This window comes from Rattus rattus, chromosome 16 (assembly GCF_011064425.1).
Source record: "Rattus rattus isolate New Zealand chromosome 16, Rrattus_CSIRO_v1, whole genome shotgun sequence".
Classification (NCBI taxonomy): domain Eukaryota; kingdom Metazoa; phylum Chordata; class Mammalia; order Rodentia; family Muridae; genus Rattus; species Rattus rattus.
In genome coordinates, this window is record NC_046169.1 from 33,318,463 (window position 1) to 33,328,035 (window position 9,573).

Below are 9,573 nucleotides of genomic sequence, written 5' to 3' on the forward strand. Positions count from 1 at the left end.
AGTGTGTAATGAGGGCAATGACGCTAAGCCCCACAACCTTAGCTTGATCCCTGGAACCCAACAGGGATGGAGACCTTACTCCTGGAGGTTGTCCTCTGACTTCCACACGTGCACCATGGCATATGTGTGCATGCATGTGCACACACACTCACACACACACACACACACACACACACACACAAACACACACACACCACACCAAATTAACAAATGTAATGTATTCAGTAAGCCGCATGTGTTACAACATCTGGCATGGTAAGCCGAACAGGTGGGAGGGAGGGGAAACTGGGGTCAGGATGTGAGACAAATACAATTTAATAATAATAATAATTAATAATAATAATAATAATGGGTTGAGCAGTAGAACTCCCGAACCCCCATTGTCGGCACCAACTATTCTTTCCCCCCCCCCCCCGGGGCTGGGGACCGAACCCAGGACCTTGCGCTTCCTAGGTAAGCGCTCTACCACTGAGCCAAATCCCCAACCCTGCACCAACTATTCTTTTCTGTTTCTTTGTTTGCTCGCTCTGAGACGGGCTCTCTCTATGAAGCCCTCGCTGTCCCAGAACCAGCCATGTAAGACCAAGCTCACAAAGATGTGCCTTCCTCTGCCTCCCTAGTACAAGGATTAAAGGTGTGTAGCACCAAGCCACACCATCATTACCACAATTCTCAAGTGTACAAGGACCCACGTCAGTGTGTCACATGTCACAAAGAGCAGGCAACAGTATCGAATTCCTCCCCTCCATGGGGAGACTTCCTACATGTACCGGTTAACTATTGCTACATAACAACCACCCCCAAAGTCACAGATCTAATCCACCAGCATCTTAATATATATCTGAGCATATGAAAGGTGCGATTTTGAGAGACTCTGTGTAAAGGTTCTAGCGCAAGCTCTTCTGTCTGCTCCTCCAGATGCTCAGACATTTGCCTTTCTCTGCACAGCCTCAGGGACGCTCTCCGTATACTCCCCTCTGCCTAACTTCCCCAGCACAAGGCCACACAAGCATAGATGTGTGTTCACGTGACACCTGGGGGGGGGTGGTCAGCACCAGGGACTGGAGAGCAAGGGGGAGCTATACCCCCTTCTGGGAATTTGTGGCAGAAGTTAAGAGTACAGAGTGGTGGCACTTCCTTCATAGCCACTGTGGAGAGGAAACAGCCCCTGACTCGACCAGGGAATGTAAGACCTAAGACTCCGATGTGACCTTATTTGGGAAGCATCAGCTGCCACTGTGTTTTGGTCCACAGAAGTCCTCGGCAGGGGCTTTTGTGAGGAACAGAACGGGGCTATATTGCGTGTCAGGAAGGGAAAGCCCCCAAGTCCCATGGAGTGGATGACTACCTGTGGCACCATTGGCGGGCTTGTCCTGTCTTCGGTCTCTATTTGGAGGCAAGGTCTCGCTACGTAGCCCAGACTGCCTTGGATCCCTGATCCCCCTGCCTCTCCTGAGTGCTTGGATCACAGGTATGTGCTGGTGTGTGGCTCCTGTCCCCAGTCCCTTATGAACTAACCCCAAATCAACAAAAGCTGGGCTGGCCTGGAGCTTATTTGACCAGCATCTCTGAAGCCCTGGGTTCCATCCCCAGTCTTACACAAGCCTGGTGTGCTAGGGCTCACCTGTAATCTCAGAGCTCAGCAGAGGATTGGGATGTCTATTAGTCAGCGTTGTCTAGAGTCACAGAACGTATTGAATGTCTCTGCATTAAGGGAATTTATTGTGTTGACCTCCCCAACAATGGTCAGCTGTGAATTAGAAGTCCGAAGATCTAGTAGTTGCTCAGTCCCATGCGGCTGGTTGTGTCAGCTGGTCTTCTGTAGAGGGAGGTTCCAACAGATGTGCTGGCAAGTAAATGCAAGGGGGCAAAGAAGAGAGAAGCTTCCTTCTTCCAATGTCCTTGTGTAGGCCTCCAGCAGAAGGTGTGGCCCAGATTAAAGGTGTGTACCACTACCTGGGATCTGGGACTTGCTTTGTCCCATGCTGACCTTAAACTCAGAGATCTCCTTGCCTCAGTCTCCTGGGATTAAAGGCATGTACTACCTTGCCCGGGCCTAAGCTTTTCACAGCCACTAGGCCTCAAGATCTCCACGCCAAGATCCGAATCAGAAACTTGTGTCATCCAGCCTCAAGATCAGGATCACAGGTGAGCCCTCTAATTCTGGATTGTAGTTCATTCGAGATATAGTCAAGTTGACAACCAAGGAATCCCATTACAGGAGGTCTAGGTTAACCTTGGCTACTGAGTAAATTCAAGGACAGCCTGGGCTACAAAAGATTCCATCTCAAAACAAAACAAAACAAAACAAAACAAGCCCTTCAAAACAAAGCTGGATGGTGGTGGTGGTGCTGGCAGAAGAGGCACCTGCAAGACTTAGAGGCAAAAGGCAGGTGGATCTCTGAGTTCAAGTCCAGCCTGGTCTACAGAGGGACTTCCGGGACAGCCACGGTTATGCAGAGAGACCTTGTTTCAAACAACAACCAGTGGGCTGGAGAGATGGCTCAGTGGTTAGAGCACTGACTGCTCTTCCAGGAGTCCTGAGTTCAATCCCTGGCAACCACATGGTGGCTCACAACCATCTGCAATGGGATCCGATGCCCTCTTCTGGTGTGTCTGAAGACAGCGACAGTGTACTCATATAAATAACAACTAAATAAATCTTAAGAAGAAAAAAAAAACCCAAGCAAACAAAGCAAACTGCAGCTATTGGCTGGGGGCCTACCTACAACACTTGTGTGCATGAGCCCTGCAGGAGGGGAGCTATAACCCCTGTGTCACTGATGGAAAAAACAGCCGATCAGGGAGATGAAATGCCTGTCTGGACAGCAACCATGCCTTCCTCTCCAGGCTTGACACCCTCGTTCACAGACAGGTAAGGCCAAATCTGCCCCTCAACTTTTGGAGGTCAGGGTGTGGTCGGCAGCTGGAACATAGTGCAAGAACCTGGGGACAGTTCTAGCAGAAGTGGTAGGGGGAAAGAGAAATGGGACTTTCTATCTCACTCTAAGAGGAGGCCTTGAGACCAACAGGTTCCTTAAACATCCATGAACCTCACCTTAACTAGTACCCTTCTCAATGATGCCCTCACCTTAACTAGTACCCTTCTCAATGATGCCCTCACCTTAACCAGTACCCTTCTCAATGTTGTCCTCAAATGATGTCCTTACCTTAACTAGTACCCTTCTCAATGATGTCCTCACCTTAACCAGTAGCCTTTTTAATGAAGCCTTACCTTAACTAGTACCCTTCTCAATGATGCCCTCACCTTAACCAGTACCCTTCTCAATGATGCCTCACCTTAACCAGTACCCTTCTCAATGATGCCTTACCTTAACCAGTAACTTTCTCAATGATGTCCTCACCTTAACCAGTACCTTTTTAATGATGCCTTACCTTAACTAGTACCCTTCTCAATGATGCCTTTGCCTTAACTAGTAACTTTCTCAATGATGCCTTTGCCTTAACCAGTACCCTTCTCAATGATGCCCTTACCTTAACTAGTACCCTTCTCAATGATGTCCTCACCTTAACCAGTACCCTTTTTAATGATGCCTTACCTTAACTAGTACCCTTCTCAATGATGCCTTTGCCTTAACCAGTAACTTTCTCAATGATGCCCTCGCCTTAACTAGCACCCTTCTCAATGATGCCCTCACCTTAACTAGTACCCTTCTCAATGATGCCCTCACCTTAACCAGTACCCTTCTCAATGTTGTCCTCAAATGATGTCCTTACCTTAACTAATACCCTTCTCAATGATGTCCTCACCTTAACCAGTAGCCTTTTTAATGAAGCCTTACCTTAACTAGTACCCTTCTCAATGATGCCCTCACCTTAACCAGTACCCTTCTCAATGATGCCTCACCTTAACCAGTACCCTTCTCAATGATGCCTTACCTTAACCAGTAACTTTCTCAATGATGTCCTCACCTTAACCAGTACCCTTTTTAATGATGCCTTACCTTAACTAGTACCCTTCTCAATGACGCCTTTGCCTTAACTAGTAACTTTCTCAATGATGCCTTTGCCTTAACCAGTACCCTTCTCAATGATGCCCTTACCTTAACTAGTACCCTTCTCAATGATGTCCTCACCTTAACCAGTACCCTTTTTAATGATGCCTTACCTTAACTAGTACCCTTCTCAATGATGCCTTTGCCTTAACCAGTAACTTTCTCAATGATGCCCTCGCCTTAACTAGTACCCTTCTCAATGATGCCCTCACCTTAACTAGTACCCTTCTCAATGACGCTAGCCTCCCTGGGCAGAGTCACAGGGCATGTGGTTAAATCCACCCAGAGTCAGAAGCTCGTTACTGTCTTGCAGCTGAAGAAGTAGCAGTTGGCGTTATGCAAGAGAAGTTTCTCTGGGGCCCTGCCTGGCTGTTGGGTGCCCCTCAGCTGGAATATCCTTTCAGGAAACTGTTGAAAATGGTCCTGTGAATCACCAGGGCCTAAAAATTCATGTATCCTTTGCCTCGCCCATGTAACTCAGCTTCTTTGGAGCAACGGCGAGAGAAGTTGAGCATGGCTCTGAAGAAAAGCGCTGGCTGCAGCAGTCCACACAGCACACTTGTGCAGTAACCGGAAGCAAGCCAAGTGCTCGGCGCGGGGAATTGGGTGGGAGCTCCGAGGCTCACCTATGGACGCTGCTTCAACAATGACATTAAAGCTGTACAACAGCCAGGCATGACGATACACACCTCTCATTCCAGAGCTTGGGACGTAGAGGTAGGAGGATTGCCGTGGGCTCTAGGGCAGGCTGGTGTGCAAAGAAAGTGAGTTCCAGGCTGTCCAAGGTTGTAAGTGAGACCCTGCCTGAAACAAACAAAAACATTAAACACACACACACACACACACACACACACACACACACACACAACTATACATGTAACAAAAAGTAAAAATGTAACCCCATTCATTTAATAAAATATAAACCCTGAGCACTCAGGCTCTTTTTTTTTTAAATGTATTTAATTTATTTAATGTGAGTACACTGTAGCTGTCTTCAGACTCACCAGAAGAGGGCATCAGATCCCATTACAGATGGTTGTGAGCCACCTTGTGGTTGCTAGGAATTGAACTCAGGACCTCTGGAAGAGCAGTCAGTGCTCTTAACCACCACTGAGCCATTTCTCTAGCTCCAGTGGGGCTCGACTCAGGGCCTCAAGCTGCTAAGCATATGCTAAATGCCCAAGTTAACCTGTAGAGACCAAAGGTTAAGATTACATATCTTTCTCAATTATTCTCCACCTTAATAATATTTCTATTATATATTATACAAATATTATATTATATGATTTATATTAAAATGTATTTGTATATTATAAATATTGTCTTAGTCAGGGTTTCTATTCTGCACAAACATCATGACCAAGAAGCAAGTTGGAGAGGAAAGGGTCTATTCAGCTTATACTTCCACATTGCTATTCATCACCAAAGGAAGTCAGGACTAGAACTCGAGGAGGTCAGGGAACAGGAGCTGATGCAGAGGCCATGGAGGGATATTACTTACTGGCTTGCTTCCCCTGGCTTGCTCAGCTTGCTTTCTTACAGAACCCAAGACTATAAGCCCAGAGATGGCTCCACCCACAATGGGCTGGGTCCTCCCACCTTGACCACTGGTTGAGAAAATGCCTTACAGCTGGGTCTCCTGAAGACATTTCCTCAACTGAGGCTCCTTTTCTGTGATAACTCCAGCTTGTGTCAAGTTGACACACAAAACTAGCCGGTACAAATATATATTATCTCATATAAATATATTATATTATGTATACATTATGTCAATATTATTAGTAGTTGCTCTAGCTGGCCTGGAACTCACAGAGAGCCAGTATGTCTGGCCCCACCTTATTTTTTGAGAGAGGATCTTACTGAGCCTGAGGGGACATTCGTTCAGCAAGGCTGGCTGGCTGGTAAGCTTTTGCGACCTTCTTGTCTCTGCCTCCTTCTGCGTTGGGATTATAGGGCGTGGAAGACTGTGCTTAGCTTGTTACATAGGTGCTGGGGTCTGAACTCAGGTTCTTACGGATGCATTCCCCTGTGTAGTGGCTTTAGAGCAGTGGTTCTCAATCCGAGGGCCGTGACCCCTTTGTGGAGGCTGAATGGCTATTTCACAGGGGTCACGTACCATATCTGATATTTGCATAAGGTTGGGGGGGGTCACCACAACATGAGGAATTTCTCAAAAGGCTTGAGAATCACTGGGTTAGACTATTGCAACATGCTTATGCAGCCCCCAGGCTGGGGAATAGCATGGACCCGTGTCAGCGAGCGTGTGTGTGTGTGTGTGTGTGTGTGTGTGTGTGTATTCACACGCGCTCGCCTGTGCGTTCGCTCTGTGTGTATCATCCTCAGCGATCATACACCCGTGTTTTGCCTCTCTGGTGTGCCTAGTGTCTGGTTTCTTTACTGTAGGTTAGGCTGTGCTCCTTGAGTCCGCTGCAGAAGTGAGTCCAGCAAGGCTCGGATCCAGACATCACCTGTGGCCAAGGGCCTCAGTGAGAGAGGATTGGAACTCAAGGCAGACTCCTCCCCCTCCAGCCAGAGCCAGCCTTTTAGAGGGAGGCGGGAAAAGTCAAGCTTGGCTGTGGTTGTGTGTGCCCCCTGGTGGCTGGGAAGGGCAGTGTTCATGGTGTTTCTGAACCTTTGGACTCGCCGTGCTGAAAGTTCTAGTTTTGTGACTAGAACTCATTTTACCTGCTTGGGCCTCAGTTTCCCCAGCCTGATAGGGACTTGGTGACAGAACGTCTTTGCAGTAAGGGATTAACAAATGACAGCAGCTGTAGTGGTCAATAATAAAATTAAAAAGAATGAGACACCAACCCATTGCTATTGCAGGTACTGTAGGCATGCACACATGTACACATGTACATGTACACATGGCATCTGCGGGATATTTTCATCTCAATCGGCAAACTATCTCCACCTGACTTGCTAAGTTCCCAATTTCCGCCCTACGTTGCCACCAGCTACTCTCTGGGTCCTGCAGCGATCTCGCCATCCATCTAGTTACCAAGGCGGGGGGCTGCCACACCAATTCCATACACAGATCGCCTATCTTGGGGCTCTCTTCCCGCGGACTCTGCTCATATTCCCAGCATCCACCCCCTGTGGTTATTGTCACAACTCCCAGTAACCGGTTCAAATCAAAACTCAATGAGCTTGTAATTTATCAAGCAGATTTAGATTTATACCAGTAAATTCTCACTCCACAAAACGTCCACACAATAAATTCTGAACCAATTAATATTGACATAAACTGCCTATCTAGATAAAGATAAATTGTCCTATAAAAATCCATCCCTTATGAAATATTCATAACTACCCGTGGCCCTTTAAGGCCACACAGATCTGGGTCATCCTTCTCTGCCTCCATCTTGGTTCTTCTTCCCTCCTTCTCTCTTCTCTCCAAAACTCTGTGCCTGCCTTACGTTTTCACTGCCCAATCACAGGCCTTGCCTTATCTTGTGCCTGCCCGCATCTGCATATAGACAATCTATAAGCAGCGACTCGGATTTATGCCAGGGAATGCCAGGGGAATACCTCTAGGGTAAGCAGGCAGTTACGTGGTTTTAGATCAGCCTTTTGTATATCTTGTTTATGTTTTTAGGTAGGGTCAATTGTCCCTCCCCCCAAAATGTCCTTTAATTTAGTGTGTAACTGGGGCTAACTTTGAACTCTCGCTCTTCTGCCTCTGCCTCTAGAGTGATGGGTTTACAAGCATGCTATGTCCAGCAAGGGACCTTACATTTTTTTTAAAGACCTATTTATTTATTTATTTATTTATTTCAGGTATAGGATACATTGTAGCTGTCTTCAGACACACCAGAAGTGGGGCATAGAATCCCATTACAGATGGTGGTGAGCCACCATGTGGTCACTGGGAATTGAACTCAGGACCTTTGGAAGAGCAGTCAGTGCTCTTAACCACTGAGCCATCTCTCCAGCCCGGGACCTTAAATTTTTCTCTTCTTTAAAGATGGGTCTCGTTCGGAGAGATGGCTCAGCAGTTAAGAGCGATGGCTGCTCTTGCAGAGGACCTGGGGTCAATTCCCAGCACCCAACAGGGGCTCACAACCATCTGTGACTCCAGTTTCAAGAGAGCTGAGACCTGGTGTTCACACACACATGCAGGCAAACCGCTGATTCAAATCTTTTTTTTTTTTTCTTTCCTTTTCTTTTCTTTTTTTTTTTTTCGGAGCTGGGGACCGAACCCAGGGCCTTGTGCTTGCTAGGCAAGCGCTCTACCACTGAACTAAATCCCCAACCCTTTTTTTTTTTTAAACGATGAGGTCTTATTATTTAGTCCAGGTTAAGTCTCAAGCTGGTGATCCTCCTGCCTCAGCCCAGTGACTGCTGGGCTTTAAATATGTCCTTCAGAAACCACCTTCCCTGTCCTGTGAAATAGTCTAGGAATTTATGGCTCAGAGTAGGGATAGAAGGACATAGTGAGTTCCTTTTTGGTATGGGGACAAGGCCTTACACTTCAGTCCAGGCTGGTCTGGACATCTTGCAATCCTCCTGCCTCAGCCATCCTCAGTGCTAGAATCGTAAGTGTGAGTCACTTTGTACACGTGAACCCACGGAATTTGTCATTGGTTGGCCAGAGGCAAAGTTGGTCGGTGACTTGACCAAAGTTGTTGATCTGAGGTGAGGGCTGCTTGTAGGCTCAAGCCCTTGGCTTCTGGGGTCTGGCGCTGCAGGCTGAGGTCTGAACAGCCCTGAAATGCCAATCACCACCCCCCTTCGTGTTATTTTTTGAGACAGATTCTCACTCTTTGTCCCAGCTGGGTTTTATAATCTTCAAGAGCACAGGAATAGGTACTCCAACACCCAGCTTTTAAAAAAAATTATTTTGAGACAGGGTCCTAGGCCAGCCTGGGTAACATTAGAATACTTCATTCATGAACAGACAAATAGGAAAATCAAGTTGCGGGCTGGGAGATGGCTCAGCAGTAAAGAGCGTTCGATGGTCTTGCAGAGGACTTGAGTTCGAATCCTAGCACCCACATTCAGGCGGTTCACAACAGAGTCTCAGGGAATGTAGCACTCTTTTCTGGCCTCCACCTGTGTCCACATCCTCAAACACACATGCACACATGGGTGTTAAGATTATTTGTTACTCTAAGGAGGACCTGGGTTCAGTTCCCAGCATCCATATGGTGGCTCACAAGGATCATAATGCTAGGGGATCCTATGGCCCCTTCTGACCTTTGAGGCTGATGGGCACTCACATGATGCACATATACACACATGTGGGCACAACACTCATACACATAAAACAAAAGAAATAAATCTAAAAATAGTAAAAATTTTAAAAAGGTGAGGAAGAGGAAGGATAATTTTAAAACAAACAAAAACAATCAAGCAAGCAAGCAAGCAAACAAACAAACAAACAAACACAAGAGAGAAAAAGAACATACTAATTCCTGGGAAGGGAAGGATGCTGAGCCGGCTTTCTGCAGAGAGCTCGAGCTCTTTAAGGCAGGCCCCGCCCCTGTCGGGCCACAGACCCCGCCCACCCCGGAAGCCCAAACGCAGACCACGCCCTGACCCCGCCCCTCGAGAC